This window comes from Lepisosteus platostomus, chromosome 9, assembly GCF_059453375.1.
Source record: "Lepisosteus platostomus isolate fLepPlt1 chromosome 9, fLepPlt1.hap1, whole genome shotgun sequence".
Lineage (NCBI taxonomy): Eukaryota > Metazoa > Chordata > Actinopteri > Semionotiformes > Lepisosteidae > Lepisosteus > Lepisosteus platostomus.
Window position 1 is genome coordinate 10,303,538 of NC_142619.1, and position 19,890 is coordinate 10,323,427.

General features: G+C 39.2%; 1 long non-coding RNA gene across 1 annotated transcript in view; it reads right to left on the bottom strand.

Moving 5' to 3' along the window:
* Positions 1–662: 662 nt before the first annotated feature.
* LOC148654540 (uncharacterized) overlaps positions 663–19,890 on the bottom strand; it is a 214,658-nt gene continuing 195,430 nt past the window's right edge. Inside the window, exon 2 of the long non-coding RNA XR_015941486.1 lies at positions 663–1,284. This is a non-coding gene — a long non-coding RNA (uncharacterized LOC148654540). The remainder of the gene's footprint in view (positions 1,285–19,890) is intronic.

Consider the following 19,890-nt stretch of genomic DNA (forward strand, 5'->3'; position numbering starts at 1 on the left):
AACTTGTCATTAGACTTTATATATATTCTCATAAATCATTTATGCCTACCGAAATCAGCACTGGGGACACAATTAAGTTGAATCATTTTCCTTGTACAAAATAGCTCTTAAACAGCCCAGCTACATTTTGTCTATAAACAATATGTGTGGGCTTAAATGTATTTCTGAGCACCATAATGTTGCATATTGTCTTTTAGGCAACTCATTACATAATCACTTTCAATGTCCCAAATGAATTAACGTGATTTTTACATTTTTTCCTTACATAATATTTTTAAAACCTGAATTTAAAAATAAATAATATCCATGAAAATATATAAAATTTGTAAAGTGACTCTATCAAATATACATCCTATCATACTACCAATCCATTAATTACATTTTTTTCTGAATATTAGCCCATTAGAGTCTTAGAGTTATTGCTGTTTTTGGAACTGTGTAGTGTGGGTTTTAGTGTACCACTTGGCAACAAAAATTGAATTGAGCTGAATTTGATAGGTGTCATTTAAGCTCAAGTACAAGCAAATGGATTCAATGGATATTCTGTATACACTGCTCTTTAAAGGGAATATATTTGTATTAATTCATGTCTAATAAATGTGAATAGTTCAGGAATCAAAAGATGGTCAACAGTTCTCTGTGAAAGAAATGCTGAATTCATCTTACATAAAATTCATTTTATTCAGAATTCTTTATCCAGTTTAGGTCTACACTATTCAGCTATGGACAGGGTATACTGCCCTAGTATTGTAAACCAATTGATATACACCATAATTTCTACATGGTATTACATCAAAGTAATGCCCACCTTTGATTTAATGTTACCCAGTTGAATAAATGTATCACTTTTCTTACAGATTTGTAGAAGACATTTCCCCTGATAAATGCTGCTTTAAAAAAAACAGGTAAGTAGGAAGGAATTGAAATACACTGCTGAGCTAGCAGGGTCTGGAAATAATACAACATATTTACTGGGGAGGGGGTGGGATGAGCAGCACTGATTCCAAAAGTTTATTGATAAAAAAAAAAGTCGGACTTCAGCAGCAACACATATCTCTGTCTCTCATGGACAGCCTCTTCCATCTTTCAACTGTAATGAATAAAAGAGAAAGCAAGAAAAATAACAGTGCTGATACCAAATGAATCTAACAAGGAATCTGCATTATCCAATTATCATTTACCTGCTTCTTAATCAGTCTCGCGTACCCAATACTCACACCTACACCTTGGACAGAGGGTCCTGCTTTTAGCAGGTGCATGATAATTGATACTGTGCTTAAGGTGCTGTGCATCATCACATTTTTGTTGTTAAAGTACTGTCTGGATTTTATTGGACAAAAGGATTGAAGCTCATTTTATGTCAATAGATGCCAGCACAATTACTACAGCCCTTGATAAAATTTAGATTTATTTGCTTGTCTAGAAAACATATGAATTAATGAATGAATGTTGGATATTGAGTAAATGCTGATGATTTGCTAAGTGTTAGAAATGATTAATTTTGATATACCACAGCACTGTGTCTATAGATGCTTTGTCTTAGCTGAGGTGTGTAAGAGTTTGTTGATTTGACAGATTTGATTTAGCACGAGAGTACCTGAAAATAAAATAGATATCCAGTGGGTAAACACTGCTGGTGGTAATTTATTTTTCATTGATTTCCTCTCAGGTACTCCTATCATGGTCAGTAATCAGCAGGAAAGAGAGCTCTGTTAATGCATCAGAATTGCCATTTATATCATTACAAGGCATATGGGAAGCTTTCCAGTGCACTATGAGCCAAACTGGGTGAAAGACTGTAAAAGCCTTTATTCTTGTTCAGGTGAGGCCAATGTTCCTGTTTGGGTACAATTTAAGCATAAAACATTATTAAAAAGGTTAAAACATTACTGAAAAGTCAAGACACACGTTTTGAAGCTGTTGATTGGCATTCTAGGAAGAAACATTTATGAAGACTGCAAATAGTCTTTCTAGGCGATTCTTTTGAATTTTTTGAACAAGTCATACTTTCTAAAATGAAAGGCCAAAACAAAATATGCTCAAGGGGCTTACAAATATGTTTCTTGAATGATTTTCCCTACATTTGCAATGCTCAGCTTAGATGAATAGTTGTGGCTATGTCTGAAAAATGTCTGCCATTGACAAAGTTAAAATGGTGATTTTATTTTTATGAGATAGCACACCATCCCCATATATTCCTGGTTATAGACCTTCAGGCCTAAAGAATACTGTATATTCACAAAGAAGTGTTCAGATGTCTAGAGTTAATGTAAATACTAAAAGTAATTACAGTTATACCTAAACTGTATGAATAGTAACAAATGTAAAACAACCTTCTGCATAGAATTATTTCAAGTACATTTATTATTTTTAAATTTTGTTTTATACTTTCTTATGTATTTGCACTGGAGACTTCTTATTACTTACTGGAGACAATCATTGGACATATTGTGTGGAAGAATTACAATTCAGACAAGGATTCAAGGATTGGAAATTTGAGATATCAAGCTTGTGAAACTATGCCAACATTATTCACATTTTTCCTCATATACACTATTGCATTCTATTCTCTTCCCCCTAAACAATTTTTTTTTAAATGTACTTTTCAACCTTTCAACAGAGTTGCACGCAGAAATATAGGCCATGACCTTGAAAAAGATGTATAAAGTGTTTGTGGTTAAATGCTATAACATCAGAGAATTACTGAGATATTGTAGCCTTTAGGAATTTAGGACAGAGATTAAAAAATGTCATCCCAGATAATGTACAGTGAAGCCAGGGGCCCTTCATTTTCCTACCAAGTTCCTATCCTTTGTATTAATCGATTCAGCTGTGTGCACTATGGATAATGTCTCCATGCTGAAACAGTTTTACATGCAGCAAGACTCACAGACAATTCACAGTAGGTTAAAATGTTGTCAGCAAACAATAAAATGAAAAGCAAAACATGTATGGAGGATTTATGAAAGTATAGAAAGAGACTTATTTCTATACTTTTTATGAGAGTATAGAAATACACAGGCTGAGCAGTGTTCAGAAAAAGAAATTAAAGACATGATGAGGCCTTTTAAAAAAAAACTTCCAATATCCAAAGAATAAGCAGCAACCATACACTCATAAACTAAAATTTCTAAATCTTCTTCTTCTTCTTTTTCACAGCCTTAGTCCCAGACTGTCCTGGGGTCAGCTGCTTTGGTTGCTCTTCTCCATTTGTCTCTGTCGAGCACATCTTCCTCACTCACTTCACATACCTCCATATCTTTTCTCACACAATCAATCCATCTCTTTCTAGGCCTGCCTCTTCCTCTGTTACCTTCCACCTCAAATTCCATTACCCTCTTTGTTACTTCCTCAACGTCCCTCCTCATGATATGTCCATACCACCGTAACCTCGCCTCTCGCATCTTCTCAACCACATCCACCACCCTACATCGTCTACGGATTTCTTCATTTCTGATCTTATCCTTCATTGAAATCTGCAGAATCCATCTCAACATCCTCATTTCAGTTCTTCTCATCAAGTTCTCTTCCCTCTTTCCAACTGCCAAGCATTCAGCTCCATATAGTAGTACAGGTCTAATCACAGTCTTGTACATTTTGCACTTTAACTTTCTGGGAATTTTCCTGTCACAGATTATTCCAGTTATTTCTCTCCACTTGTTCCATCCAGCTTTCACTCTTTGTTTTACTGCCTCCAGTGTTTCTCCTCCCTTTACCAGTTTTGATCCAAGGTATTTGAAGTCATCAACTTGTTTCAGTTTTCCTCCATTTGTCTCCTCAACATTGGTCATAGTATCTCCTCTTCTCTCCATTACCATTATTTCAGATTTTTCTGCATTCATTTTCAGTCCACCCTTTTCCAGACTCCTCTGCCATTTGAACACTTTCTCCTGTAGTTCTACTTCTGAGTCTGCCATCAGTGCCACATCATCAGCAAAGATGAGTTCCCAAGGCACTTCTGTTCTTACCTCCTCTGTCAGTGTGTCAATAATGTTTATGAAAAGGAAAGGACTTAGTGCTGATCCTTGGTGTACTCCAACTGTGATTTCAAACTCTTTTGTCTCTCCCTGTTGTGTTATCATCTTTGTAGTTGCATCTCTATAGGTTGCTTGAACTAACTTCACCATGCTTTCTGGTACTCCTTTCTTCCTCAAGCACCAATACACCACCTCTCTGGGCACACGGTCATATGCCTTCTCCAAGTCCAGAAAGGCCACATACAGCTTTTTCCCTTTCTCTAGTGTCTTCTCCTGTAACTGTCTCATCACAAAAATGGCATCTGTTGTGCTTTTCCCCGCTGAGAATCCAAATTGTGAGTTGTGGATCCTGATTATCTTCCTGAGTCTCTTGTCCAGAATTTTTTCCAGGATTTTCAATCCATGTTCCAGAAGTTTTATTCCTCTATAGTTTTTACACTCCATTGGGTCTCCTTTCTCCTTGTAGATGGTAACCATACTGCTTTTTGTCCATTCTTCTGGAATTCTCTCTTCCTTTGCAATATTGTTAGCAATCTCGTCAGCCACTGAATCCCCTCTTCATCGAGGTTCTTAAAGTGTTGTGCTGCTATTCCTGATGGTCCAGTTGCTTTGCCCACTTTCATCTCTTTGATAGCTTCTGTCACTTCCTTTACTGAAATTTCTTGGATTGGTCCACACACTACGTCTGCCTCCACTAGGTTCTCCCTCTCATTTTCTACATTTAACAGATTTTTGAAGTACTCCAGCCATCTTTGCTTGATCTGTTCTTCTTTAATCAAGACTCTGCCTTCTCCATCCTTGAGTACCGCCACCCGGATAATATCTTTTTTCTGTCTCGCTCTATGTTTAGCAATCTTGTAGATTTGGTCCTCTCCTTCCTTTGTTTCAAGTTTCTCATACCATTCTTTCCAGGCTCTTTCCTTTGCTCTTGCTACACTTCTTTTTGCTACCTTCTTTAGTCTCTTATATTCTTGTAATTCTCCAGTGCCATCTTTCAGTGCCTTGTATGCTTTTTTCTTTTCCTTCAGTGTTTCCTGAACTTCCATATCCCACCACCACTCTTCATTATCCCTCGGTCTGCCTCCTCTTGTCTTTCCACAAACCCTGGTAGCAGCCTCTTCTAAGATGTGGCTCATCTCAGTCCACTCTTCTTCAACTGAAGGCTCCTCTGTTTCCTCTGTGTTGTTTTTCATTTCTTTCACCAGCCTGTTGAAATCTACGTTGTTTTCTCTCAGTTTCCACACTTTTGTTCGTGCTGGGTGTTTCCTCTGCCTTATTCTTCGCTCCTTCAATATTGTGATGTCCATCACCAGTAGCCTGTGTTGTCTGGTAACAGCCTCATAGGGCAGGACTTTAGCATCTTGGACTTTCGCTCTATCAATTCTTCTCACTAATATGTAATCTATTTGGGTATCATGGCCTCCACTCCTGTATGTCACCTTTTGCTAATAATTCTTCGTGAACCCTGTGTTCACTGCAAACAATTCAAGAGCTTGGAGTGTTTCTAGTAGCCTTCCTCCTTCTTCATTTCTCTCTCCTAGCCCTCTCTGACCATGTTCATCTGGATAATCTGGGCATTTCTCTCCTAAATGTGCATTGAAGTCTCCTCCAATTACCACCATTTCATTTCCTGGGATTCTGCTAACCACTTCTTCGAGATCTTCCAAAAAGCTATCCTTTTCCTCCTGTGGTCTTCCTACCTGTGGTGCATATACAGAGATGATATTCCATAACCCACTCTCAAAAGCCACCTGTACATTGATAATCCTGTCTGAGTGTCTAACCACCCTCAATATCTTGTCTGCTAGGTCTTTGCACACTATCACACCCACTCCATTCATTTTGGTACTCTTTCCAGCATATAGAATCTTGTATCCCTCTCCTAGGTGTCTTGAGCTGTTTCCTTTCCATTTGGTTTCTTGCACACACAAGATCTCCACTTTTCTCCTTGCCATAGTTTCAACCAATTCTCTCCCTCTCCCTGTCATGGTGCCAACATTCCAACTCCCCACTCTCATTGACTTAACATTCCTTCCAGGCCCCTTCACCTTGTTTCTTTTCTGTAGCCCCCACTCTACAGTTTTCCCCACAGTAGCATAATTTCCATTAGTACCCTGTTGGGACACAGCACTAATGGCGGACGTTGTTAACCCGGGCCCCGGCCGATCCGGTATGTGCTTTGTGTTTTTTGCAACCATGGTTTTGGCAAGATGGTTTTACGTCGGATGCCCTTCCTGACACAACCCTTTTAGTCGCCTCTTACGACAGGCAGGGATACCCAGGAGGTATTCTGATCAACCTCCCGAGGGATAAAATTTCTAAATCTAAACAACATAATTAATGCAGTTAATGTTAATTTAATGTTAAAGTGTTGGAAAAGATTTCGCTGTATATAATGAAATTGTAAATTTCAACAACTCAAAATGGAACAGTGGAATTGGAATGTGCATATGAAGACAGATAGAATTACAAGTTACAAGTATACAGACAAAAAATGTTCTCATATGATGTCAATCTTGTGATTTATGGACTCCCATAATATTTAAAATATATTAAATACTGTCTACCTTATTTTTTTTACAAAACGAACAAGTAATAGGTTTATTCCACACTAAAAAGAGAAGAGAGAAAACACAACATTTAGGCAGTGAAGCCTTCTTCAGGTGTGAGAAAGAAAGGGCAAAGATTAAATAGCACAGAAGGACAAAAGCTGGCGGGGTGAGGGGAGAGGCAGAGAGGCAGAGAGGCACCTCAGGAAGTGCAAAGTAAAGAGAGGGGTGAACAAAGGTGTGAAGTCAAACTTGGCACGAGAATAGAGAAGATTACAGGAAAACAAGTCAGTCATTGAGAGAAGGGGGAAGGTGAGAACCTAGTTTCGTTTGTGTAGTCTTTCTGCTATGGGAGTTGAGAAAACCTTCTTTGAGAACAGAGACGGAGATCATGGCCGTCTGAGGTGAAAATGAGAAACTATGGGCTTGGGGAAATCTTTAATCTTCACAGCCCTAACATGTTCTCTGAAGCGGTCTCCTAGTCTCCTTCCAGATCCCCCAACGTAGATAGCTGAGCATTTTGTGCAAGAGATACAGTAAATGAGGTTGCTTGAGGTACAGGATGTCGTCTGGGTGATCCGGAATTGACCTGAGTGAGCGTGTTTGCCAAGAGTGGTCAAGGGAGCTGTGAACAAGAAGTTTACATAGATTGGGTGGTCGGTGGTAAGAGATGATTGGGCAGTCAGAAAAAAGGAAACCAATGGAGGATACGTCCTGTAAAATGGAGTAGTTGTTAATAATGGTCCTGGGGGTAAAAAGTGTGTTAGAGTGGTAGGGAAGCACTAAATGAATGCGGTTGTGAGACCGGGAGTTCCTGATTGAGTTGATGATCCAAGACTATTTTTGGCCTGATTCAGGGCCCTATCGATAACATGGGTGGGGTATCCTCCCGTAGCGGCGAGGCTTATTAATAAGAAAGAATTAAGTGTTCTGAGCTTTCCCAAATGAGGCCCCATCTCCGTTCATCTCTGTGGTGCAGCCACAGAGAAACTATTCATGCAGGCTGATTTAAGGTTTCCTTTGATAAGGGACAGCTCCCAAAGGGGGATGCACTTAGCTAAGCCTGGCTATCATGATCAATGGTCATCCATTGGCGCCTATCTGTCTAGGGAGTGCCAGATGGACATCTGGACTTCATTCCTAAGTGTCAGGAGTAAGTGACTCATATCTCACCTTGATCAACCAATCAGGGACTGGTAGGGCCGAGTAACCCACGTGGGACTCTGATGCCCATGGAACTTTCAGCCAATCAACAAGCTGAAGTTCCTCCAGGTAAAAACAGCCAACACAGAGAGCCTGCAGTAGGATTCAGTGGGGACTTTGTGGAGTATTCTAAAGGGAATTCAAAGGAGAATTCCAGGGCAGGACGGCCCAGGAGCAGAAGGCTCCCAAGGGCAGGACATTCTCGCAGCGTGCCTCCTGACCATCCTGAGACTCAGCCCGGACAACCACGGAACGGCCAGTGTGTCCGAGTGCCAGAACTTTCCTTTGTTCTAAGAGTCTAGAGCGGAGGTTGCCAGAGAGTAACCAGAGGATCAACCCGAGGTTAGCACCAGCAGCAGGCCTCGTGAATAGGTCGGAACTGTGGACAGCTGAATCACTATTCAGAACTAGCGCTTCACCAGGAACGAACCGGTCCTCTTCCTGACTTGCTGGGACTAACAGTCATCTTTTCTCCTGTGCAAACATAGCTAGTTAAAGCCAACACTAACTAGCAGGCCAGTGAGCATCAGCAGCGCACCGTCGCAAGCCGCACAGCACAGCCTGGCACCGAGCCAGAGAGCGCGGATTGGACAGCAACAGCCTGAAACTGTTTCTTTGTGCCCGCGGGAGATCTGAATCCCCAGAGATTGGATGAGTATTCAACTTCACTGCATTACTGCTCGAGAATTCAATTGTTATCCCAACCAGTTGATATCAATTTAATTCTTAAGAGTTATGTACTTGTTTTGAGTATCTAATGTAGAAGTTATAACCAAGTTCATTTACGAAACGGTCTAAATGAATGATATACTGAACGTATGTCCTCTTGATATATGTAACTCTTTGTAACTGACTGAATATATACCTTTTGTATTCTGATAACCCTCTCGATAAGATCTGTTAGGTTTATATGCATATTTTATGTATTAATAAATGTATCCTCGTGTATAAGTACCTGTGTGTGTGCGTTGTTTGAGCTATATCGCATGGTTGGATTCTAAAGCCATCAAAAGAATCAATTTTGTGATTTACTGCTACAATTAATAATTGTCCCAGTAAATGCCCAAACCCTACAGAACTGGTGCCTTCAGAGAGCACACTACACTCCGTCAATGAAAAAATAATGCATTTTGAGTGCTTGGTTCTGGAAATCCATTTAGTCACTGCAGAGTCGACGTAGCCTGAGGAACTGTGAAATAGGGAGAGAGTTTTTGGTGTGAGTGGGTTGAAAAAAGCTGTACAGGAGATAGCTGTGTGAATCTGTGTGTTTGTAATAGACCAAGGTAGAGAGTCGTGGATGGTTAATAAATAAATTTATGTCTAGAAACAGAAGAGTGGTGGAAGATATGTTAACTGTTTATTTGAGGGATGGGTGAGAGTTAGTAAATTGATGCAGGAAATGCTCTAGCTGGTCATTAGAGCATGTAGCAGCACTGATGCAGTCATCGATGTATCGCTTGTAGAGGTCAGGGACAAAGCCAGTGTAGGAAGCAAAGAAGCATTCTTCTACCCAGCCGACAAAAATATTTCCTTCCATGACAGTCTTACAGTGCTCAAGCACATGCTAGACATAATTAATAACCTTTTTTATCAGCAGGTAAGTGGAATCGCCATGGGCACCAGGATGGGACCTAGCTACGCCAATATTATTTTGTTATTCATAATCCTCTTCAGAATAAAAAGTACAAGTTCTAAATGTTTAAAAATGGATACATTAAATCCATACAGAAATGTGACGGTAGTAAAAAAAGCTTAAAATGATTTAACAAAACAAATGACGGTTAAGACTAGGTGACAGATGACAACAGTTAACTTTGACAGTTTACAGTTTTGGTCATACCTTGTTTCTTTCTTTATGCTGTACTTGATCCATGAGCCCCAACAATTATTTTGATCAATAAACCATAAGGAAACATATAAACAAGAGATGGCCATTCAGCCCATCCTGCTGGTTTCGTTGTTTGAAGGTTAATGTTCTAATAATTCTATCTATACCTTTCCCATACAGTAAACTTCAACCACATCCTGGAAGTTGGTTCTAAACTCCTACTATCCTCTTTGTAAAGTGTCTTTTTGTTTGTCATAAATGTCCCTAATTATAATTTCCACTTGCATCCTTAAATCCTTGTGTTGCTGCTGTCTTTCAGGATTCAAAATACTTGAATCAAGTCCTCTATAATCTTCTATGTTCCAGCCTGTAACATTCCCAACAGGCTAGACCCAGGCTTGGTTGTGTACTTCCTCTGGAGAATTAATGTCTTTCTTGTAAAATGATGTACACAACTGAACTTATTCCATGTAAGGTTAAACGAATATGTTGTATAATTTTAACATGAATTGTCTTTATTTAAATTTTACACTCTAACAATATATTCGCATACAGTATGTCATTGCTTTCCTCCACAGTCTAGTAGAAGAAGACAATAATTATACTGTATACCTGTACTGTATAGTACTCTTATCTTTGTCATTTACAGTATTGATTCTTCAGGGAGATTGTGTGGCAAGATTGTATAAATGAAAGCCCAAATCTGGAGCTTGTTGCCATATGCTCCTTTTCCCTTTTAATGTAGTCTATCTGCAGATGTTTCTGAAATATTATTGCCTTTAATTTGAGATAGTAAGGGTTCCCAAAAAGCTACAGTCCTCTTTATGATCCCCAAAAAGAAGCAGAAAGAGTTTGACTCTGATCACTTTGCTACAGGCAGAACATATAGTACCAGGGATTAATTCAATTCAATTAGATTCAATCTATTTTTATATAGTGCCTTTCACAACAAGGTTGCTCAAGGCGCTTAACAATGCAATTGATGATACATTTTGTCAATACAGAACAGAAGACCAGAAGACAACGGAAGAGAGGAACTAAAAAACTCCTTAGTAAGGAGAAAAAAAAACCTCTAGGGGTCCAAGGTCAACTGGTTGCCCAACCCCTTTGGGCATGCTAACATTATATAATTAAAAAAGGAAATAATGAGGGTATTAATCCATCTGTCCATCCATCATATCTTCTGTGTGTTAGTACTCCATGCAGATATCTGTAGACCAGTAAATTCCTTCTAAACAATAGCTATATCCATTATGTTTCTCTTGGATCCACGGCAGTGATGCAGCATCCAACTCAGATGGTGCCCAGCCCGGGCGCCATCTGGAATTGTGGGGAGAAGAATAGGATAGTTTGGCCAGAACAGATGTATCTACCTGATGGGCCAACATAGAGACACACAATGGCATGTACAGCAGCACCAGCAGGCTATAATGTAAGGTATGAGTAGGCTAGGCTGAAGTAATAGGTCTTCAGTCTTGATTTGAATACTGAGATTGACTCGGCATCCCAAATATGGGGTGGGAGCCTGTTCCATAAGCTAGGGGCCCTGTAACTAAAGGGTTTACCACCAACTGTTATTTTATTAATTCATGGAATATCCTTCACAGACAGGCTAAAGGAACTGAACCTTTTTAGATTAAAACAGAGTACAATATGTGGAGACCTGATACAAGTATTCAGAATCCTCAAAGGCACTGACAAAGTCAACCAGAGGATCAGTGGAGACAATGTGGAAGTGCATTTAAAATTGAGAACAAGAGGCACTTGAAGGGTTGTGGTAATAAGGAACAAGCTACAGTACCTGTCATGTTGTTGAAGAGAACGACTTGGATGAGACAATGTCTTTGATGAGAAACAGCCACAAAAAAGGCACTGAAGACACATGTAGTTAAATTGGAGTTTAAAAATTAATTATGTTGAAAGGACATATAAAAGATATTTTTGTTTGGCAGAGGGATCTGTCCTACTTTCTAGACATATTACTCCCAGCAACAGTCCAATGGAAACATGCCTTTGTAGGAGTTGAAGACCACTGAAGGACGGAAGAAGGCCTAATTTACCCAATTCCATCGAGGTTTGCATCTCCTTAGTAAAAAGTAAGACATACATGTTTTTCACTTAATTTTTTCTGCCAATTGTATGTTTAAATTTAATTTAAAAAGTATAAAAACATACTGTTTCAAATGGGGAGTTACAAAAATAGAGAAAATCAGAAATGATGGAGTGGACAAATCATTTCTTGAAATAAATAATCATAATCCCCAACTTGTAAATTATTTTGCCAAAAATATGCCCAAGCAATTGATACAATTAAAGGCACACAAATTCTTTGTTCTCTGGCACAGCTTTGGTGAAAAGAGTAAAAATTCAGACACACTGGATTAAACAAATATTTAACAATCACAATTGTTAATTGGTGTGAGTCTGTGTTGTCTGGATTAATCATGATGGTTTCATGATTAAGGAACTTAATCACGTTTATTAACACTTTATTCTTTTCCTGATCTTGAGAAAAAAGTTTCCTTTAGGTCACTGTGCATGCTGTTGCAATATCTCAGCCTCCCTCCTTGCTTAGTTCTTTTACTTCCTACTTCCTTTTTTCCTTAAGTCAGTCGAAAAAAATAAAATAAGACTAACTGCCTCATATTGAGTGTACACATCACATTCCAATAACTAGTATGGGTGAGAGCTAGCACGTAGCCTATGGAGTGGCATGAGAGACAGTGATACAGTTCACCACGTCTTGCTTAATGCAACTCCTACTTTTTGTGTTAGAGAATGTGTGGTTTAGACTTTATCACGGACCCTAAAGGTTTTAATGAAAATGAAAATTGTGTGTGTGTCTGTAATTACACAAAAAGCAAATTAAGTTAAATAAATTAATTATTGTACAGTACTGTACTTGCAGTAGGTATGTTAAAGAATGTCTAACTTGGTAAGCAGTTTTTTTTAACACTAAAACTACAAAACACAGTATGAATGTTAGATATTATTGTATCTTTTATCATTTTTTATTGAAAAAGGTAAAAGTAGGAGTGACATTTTTGGGATTTGGAATGGACTGTAATTTTCCCCACAAGAAATAATGGAAATAGCTTTTCTTTTTATGAATTTTCTATACACGAAAGGTTTTCTTGGAACAAATGACCTTCATAAAAAGAAGTAGGGGTATATTTCATTTTAAGTGGATTGAAAGAAGTAGAGTAGGGAAACAGATTAAATTAAGCAATTATTTCACTACCATCTAAAGCACTGCTTTGGCCAGTAAATTGCACAACCAAATTACATGCAGTGTACCTCAACACATCTAACACAGCAATGAGTTCTACCACACTTTCTGAGTGGCTCCATTTGTAATTTTGAAAACTAAACTGTCTGAAAAGCAGGGATGGAGTTGAAGGTCAGAAGTTAGTGGCAGAAAATTTATAGAATTAAAGGAATTGAAAGAGAACTAGAAGAAATAACTCTAGTAAATATAGGAAAATATAGGAAATGTAGGAAAGGAGAAATAGTCATTTTGGAGTTGAAAATAGTTAAAAATTTTTATAGTAATCAGCATGCAAAAATAAGAATAAATTGGTGATTCTTCTTTAGCTGCATCCATATTTAATAGTAATATAAGTAATAATAAGAAAGTGAATCAGAGATTTAGAATAAGACTACAGATATATTGTCTGAAGAAATGTGGGTGGACGTTGGCCACAGGATGGATCCCAAATAATAGAAACTAAATAAAAGAGTAGACTTCCTAAAGTGTAACGGGGGAATCCGAAAGTGAAATTTAACAAAGTTTTTTTGGGCCCAGGGGCATTTTCTCAACTAATAAGCAGCAAAGTCTTAAGAGAGTGCAGCATCGGAAAAAGTTGGAGATTACCAGTCACTATAAAAGAAGATGATTCCGTTTCACTGCAGCAGAAAAAGGAGCCGCAACCTAAAGTGGTGATGCAGAGATGCTGTGTAAGAAGTGAGGTTGAAGAGATGGGAAGTAAAAGAGCACACTTAAGTTATGGTATGCATGGTATAGTTTCACAAATAAGAGAAGCTCAGACATAACAAAAATGAGAGCAAAGGAAGATACATGTATGTATAAGTTTGTTATCAGGTTTGGAATCAGTATTTTCCTGTAGTAAAGAAACAGAGAATTAGAATTGAGAATCAGAGATGGAACAGTTTGAAAATACCTTAATTAAGGTAAGAGAACACAGTAGTGGCCATATACAATTTCTTGTATTAGGAACTTGCTCTTCATGAGACACACAGACAGGGAGAGAAGCTTGGGGTCAGAGCACAGGGTCAGCCATTTATACAGCACTCCTGGAGCAATTGGGGTTAAGGGCCTTACTCACAGGCCCAACCCAGTAGGATTCCTCTGCAGGCCGTGGGATACAAACTGGCAACCTTCCAACCACAGGCACAGATCCTTAGCCACAGAGCCACTGCACCACCCCAAATTTTGTGGTTGAATTAGGGCCAAAAGAGTTGGAACAGGAGGTACAGAAGGAAAATTAATGAGAAGAAAATGATCCAAGATATGATTAGCTGAGGGGATTTTACAGTTATTAGAGGGTAACTCTAGGTAGGTAGCAGCTTGAGCTGAGAGCTGTTTTTGATATCCATATAGGATTGAGCCACTGAAACAGAAAGTGAGGTCAAGAGGACATGTTGTTGTCCAATTTGTTCCATTGCTCTCTGAATGGTGAGTACAAGACATTTCTGACCATGGAGAAAGCAAGGTCGAAATCTGATACTGAAAGAGACTGGAAAGAATGGGAATCTGAGAGCATTAGTTTGATGGATATTGAAATGCAAACTACAGTTCTGTAATCAGAAAGGTCACTGGTGTTGTGAAAAAGGACAGCTAAATTAATCTCTTCACTTTGGATGATTTATTGATTAACAGAGAGGAACATAGGGAATGAGGTGCGTGAAGATGAATGCTTTTTGTGGTGTTGAACTGCAGAATAGAGGATAAAAGTCTTACAGGACAGTGGATGAGGAGATGTAATAAATAATGCAGGAATGGAGTTGGGTGGAGGAGACTTCTAAAGGGCAGTAAATCTGGTGAACTGGGCAAAAGTCATGGGTGCAGGAACCACAGGGGCTGCAAGGGTAACAAATTGCAGAAGAAAATCATGGGGCAGTTGGATGCCAATAGACTGCTGGTGCCATAGATACATTGGAGATTCTAGAAAGGAAGACTTCATCAGAAGGAACTAGAATGGAAAGACATATACCATGGCTACTCCATTGAACTGGTTGTTTTCCATGGATTGTGTAGAGCTAAGAACAGCTTTTTCGTTGTAGAACCTGAACTTGTGAGTCCCTGCTCCTTTAAGGTTTTTTGTAGATGAAACACTGTTCTTTGTCAGTGAACATAAACAACACAAATATTTATGGAACAGGTAATATATAAGAAGAATACCGTTAACATTTACATTATGATCATAATCATCAACAGGTGCATGTGACACTAATCTGATGGTGTCAGCTCCAGGGTGCTTAAGATCTGTGCAGACCAACTGGGTTCAGTGCTACAGTACATCGTCAACCTCAGCCTGAGATTAGAAAAGGTTCCTATGCTCTGGAAGACATCTTGCCTGGTGCCAGTACCCAAAAAGGGGCACCCTAAAGTCTTGAATGACTACAGACCAGTGGCACTTACATCACACCTAATGAAAACTCTGGAAAGGTTTGTACTGGACCACCTCAGAACCCTGGTGAGTACAGCACTGGACCCCCTGCAGTTCGCCTACCGGCCACACTTGGAAGTGGAGGATGCAGTCATCTATCTGCTACACAGAGCTAACTCTCACCTGGAGAAGATGGGGAGCATTGTGAGAGTTATATTCTTTGACTTCTCCAGTGCCTTTAACACCATCCATCCACCTTTACTGAGAGATAAGCTAAGGGCGGCGCAGGTGGACACTCCCCTGCTGTCCTGGATTATAGACTATCTGACCTGCAGGCCACAGTATGTACGGCTACAGAGCTGTGTGTCCAAACAGATTGTTAGCAGTACTGGGGCTCCACAGGGGACTGTCCCTGCTCCATTCCTGTTCACCTTTTACACCTCTGACTTCAGGTACAACTCTGAGACATGTCATCTGCAGAAGTTTTCGGGGTGTATTAGAGAGGGGAGGCAGGAGGAATATAGGAGCTTGATTACCAACTTTGTGGAGTGGTGTCATCTTAACCATCTCAAGATCTTAACACCAGCAAGACCAAAGAAATGATCTTGGACTTTCGAAGGAATAAGTCTCCACTGAACCCTGTTTCCATCCAGGGTGAGGACATAGAGGGCGTACATTCCTACAAGTACTTAGTGGTACACCTGGATGATAAGATGGAGTGGTCTGGTAACACTGACGGCCTGTACAAGAAAGGTCAGAGCCAACTCTATTTTCTTAGGAGACTCAGGTCCTTTGGTGTGTGTGGAACACTGCTACACATTTTTTATGAATCAGTTGTGGCGGTGGCCATCTTCTACGCTGTTGTGTGCTGGGGCAGCAGCATCATGACAAAAGATGCAAATAGGCTCAATAAACTTATCAAAAAGGCTGGCACTGTGTTGGGGATGAGCCTTGACCCCCTGGAGGTGATGGCTGAGAGGAGAATGCTGACCAAGCTCACAGCCATCATGAACAACACCTCTCATCCACTTCATGGGACTGTTACTGGGAAGCGGAGCACTTTTAGCAACAGACTGCTCCAGCTACTGTGTTCAAGGGAACGTTTCCGCAGGTCTTTCCTCCCGGCGCCTGTCAGGGTGTATAACACTGCCCTAGGCTAGGACTGTTAGCCCTTCATTTGCTCGTCTATGGACAGCATTTTTGCTCCATTGTACTTTTTGGACAGTCAGTCTGTATAAACCTATGCACATTTTGCACATATTTTACTGATTTTACAGTGACTATGATCATTACATTTTGCACACACCTATGTATTTATTTATTTTATGTTTATTTTTATTGATTTTGTTGTCTTTTGTTTTATAACAATTCTGATGTCTGTTTTTGCTTGTCTTGGGCTGGACTGCTGTAACACATCAATTTACCTACAGGATTAATTAAGTATTATCTATCCATCTAATCTGGAAAATTTGAAATTTTAAAGAAATGGTTTGCTGGCAAAGTTTTCATATCAAATGAGGCTGTTTTACAGAAATTTATAAATAATTCAATTCAAAAGGCTTCTGGGGACTAATGCGGCTTACTTTAATTACATTATATCAAATGATATTTTGTTATTCTGGTGGAACAGCTTTCCACACCCACCTATTCACAAGGGTGTTGACATGCTCAGAACCCCACCTCTTAAGGACGCTCCAGCCCTTTCTAGTTTTGTACTCATCTCCTGCACCTGCCTCCGGTTCCTGCCATCAATCCTATAAAAGCCAGATGTTCCTGCCAATCTGGACTCAGCTTTGGAAGATGGACGCCCAGAAGCCCGTGAGTCCAGGAGGAGCACGACGCCACAGGCTTCACAACAGCATCCTGACCTTCTGGGTCTGGGACTGTAGCGTCAGGTCCTGTTTCCTCCTTTTTATTCCCCCGACCCTTCGCCAGATCCCTCTCCGGCTTTTAACTCTGCTCTGGACATTTGCTTCGTCAAGGATTTTCCTGTGGACACCCATTGGACTTGTTTTCCTCGGACACACCCCCTGAACACCAGCGCACCTTGGACACGCCCCCTATTTTCCTTCCAGCCCCTTTGCATGCTTTTTTCCCTGTGTTTTCCTCACTCCTCCCTGGATTGTGCTGTCTGCATAGGGTCCCGAAAGAACGCTTTGTGACAGGTGTCACTTTAAACATTACTTAGATTCTCTAACAACCCTTCACAAAGAAAACATTACAAAAGGAAAATCACTTGAAATTCACTGCATCTTGTGGACCTTATAAACCTTTGGGCACTAATTCTCCTAGCTCTATTGCTTTGAGTATTTTTGAGTGTATATTTTATCTTCTAATCTATCCACAGAAGAGCTCTAAACGTTTTGGAAACATGTTGTGCAATAAAATGATAAAAATGACAGCACAGCAATGCATTTTCTTTGGTAATTTTAGCAGTTTAGAGGAAATGATATGGTTTTATATTAAATGCTACACTAAGGGGAGTTTCCTTCCATCTAAGCTGAAATCTAAAAACACAGGTCATTAGATAGAGAACTGATGTTAGAGGGATTTAATAATGAAACTGTCAGTTTTTTTAAAGATTGAACATTTTCTTTTGAAATTGTTCTGATATCTAAAGATGAGAACTACAGCTACATGAAATACCTATTGCAAAGTAAACTATACAGTATATAGGCACATTTTCTTACAAGATTTGATAGATTTCAATATAGCATAGTTTTCACACATTATTATAAAACAGAGCCCTGTTTGTATCAAGAACTTTTTTTTCAGTTGATTGGTCTTAATTTGTAAGCATGAAAAAGTAGTGAAACTTATAAAGCTGAGAGAAAGTGTATCACACTCTGGTAGGACTCAGAAATGGTAGAACTGTGGTTTAGCTGTCTATTTTATGTTTCAAAGTATTTGATATTGGACATTGGCATAGGCAATTTGGTACATGGTGCATGGTGCATGGTGCATGGTACAAATTATATTTGGAAACAATCTGAATTAAAATATGTCTTAAACTTCAAGCCACAAATGTGGCTTGTCTTCCCTCCACCAACTTTATAACATTCACTTTCAAGAAACTGAAAGATGTGCTGCAGAAGCTACACATGGAGGAGAGAGAGCAGAGAACTGTATTTTTGGTGCTCCTCAGCACTTTATCTTGTTTTTCTAGTTTTAAATGCCGTACATTTCATTATTGCCCAGATGTGCATTCTAGAGCTCTACTATGAGCAATAGGGAGGTTTTCCCTTTGAGTGCACATGAGGCAAATTGATCAAATTGACAAATTGATCTATTTGCAGACTTGTATTACTACTTGGGAAAGACAAGACCCCTGTGCATATTAAGCCAAGAGTCTAAGCACACAGGGTCAGAAAAGACAACTAATTGTGCTATATTGCATAGAGAAGCAGTGCTAATTACTGTGGCATAAGACATTAAGGCAGGGCAATACTGGAACCACCAGGGATATTCATAATACATTAGGAGAGATGTGCATGATTATTATCATGAGCTTATCACAATCAATAACCACTTTTGGAATTCAGGGTCATGGTAGCCTCAGCGCAAAGGTGGGATACACCCTGGATAGGACAGTAATTCATAACAGGGTACACAGAGACATATATACACTCACACCAGGGCCATTTTGTTGATAGAAAAATTAAAAAATCAGTAAGGCTTTGCACTGTGGGAATAAACCAGAGCTTCCAACGGAAACCTATGCTAGCATGAGGAGAACATGCAACCTCAACACAGATAAAACCATTCCAAGAACTGCACCCACTGCAGGGCAGGCAATGCTAACCACTGTACCACTCTTGTTCTGTAATAGTGTGGGAATAATGTTTTTTATAATCACATTTTATTGTGGGACTCCATTCCTCTTCCAGAACTGACTAGAGTGATCTGAGAATATTTATAAAATACTCTGTGTGTGTTAACTTGACAGTTCTGGAGGCAATGTAGAAATACAGAATTCAAAACTGATTGACTGGATACTGTATAAGGTTCCTAAAGATGCCTAAAGCTACAGTCAAGTAGGTTTTGTAGTCTCCTTAAATCACTAGCATCCTCAGACCTGTAGAAGAGGGATAAATTAGTCCAATTGAGTCTTAACTGAGATAATTTAACCATCTTCTTGAGGTCTTGTGGTATTGATTAAAATTAAGGAGACCTGCTGAACAGTTGAAAACTTCAGACAAAGAATTGGGGAGTCCTTCTGCGAGGTATTCCAGTATGTCATGTATTACGGCTTTGAAGTACTGTATGTTTTTAAGTTTCTGTTAAAATAAAGTGAAACAAGACTAGAAACTAGTCCATTGCAAAACCTTCTTTTGAGCTTGAGGCTCTGTTACTCACAAGCGTAAGCATAGTATTAAATTTTACATCTGCTCTGTAAACATTCACATTTTCAAATTCTTTGCCCAAATGTTACACACATTACCAGTGAATCATATAAAATAATTCCCTCTTTCCCAGTTAGTATGTCTTTGTTATATAAAAGTGGAATTTAACCTTCAATTAACTTATCATTTAGATTCTTGACAAATTTTCTAGTATGCTCAGTCCCTTACATACCTGCACACAAACATACAAAGAAAAATCCCACAAAGATTGTGCAATATAATATTTTAATGAGATCTTTAAAATTGGGGAAAAATACTGTATACTGTTTACCCTCTGTGAAAGGTTCAGGAGACCACTGT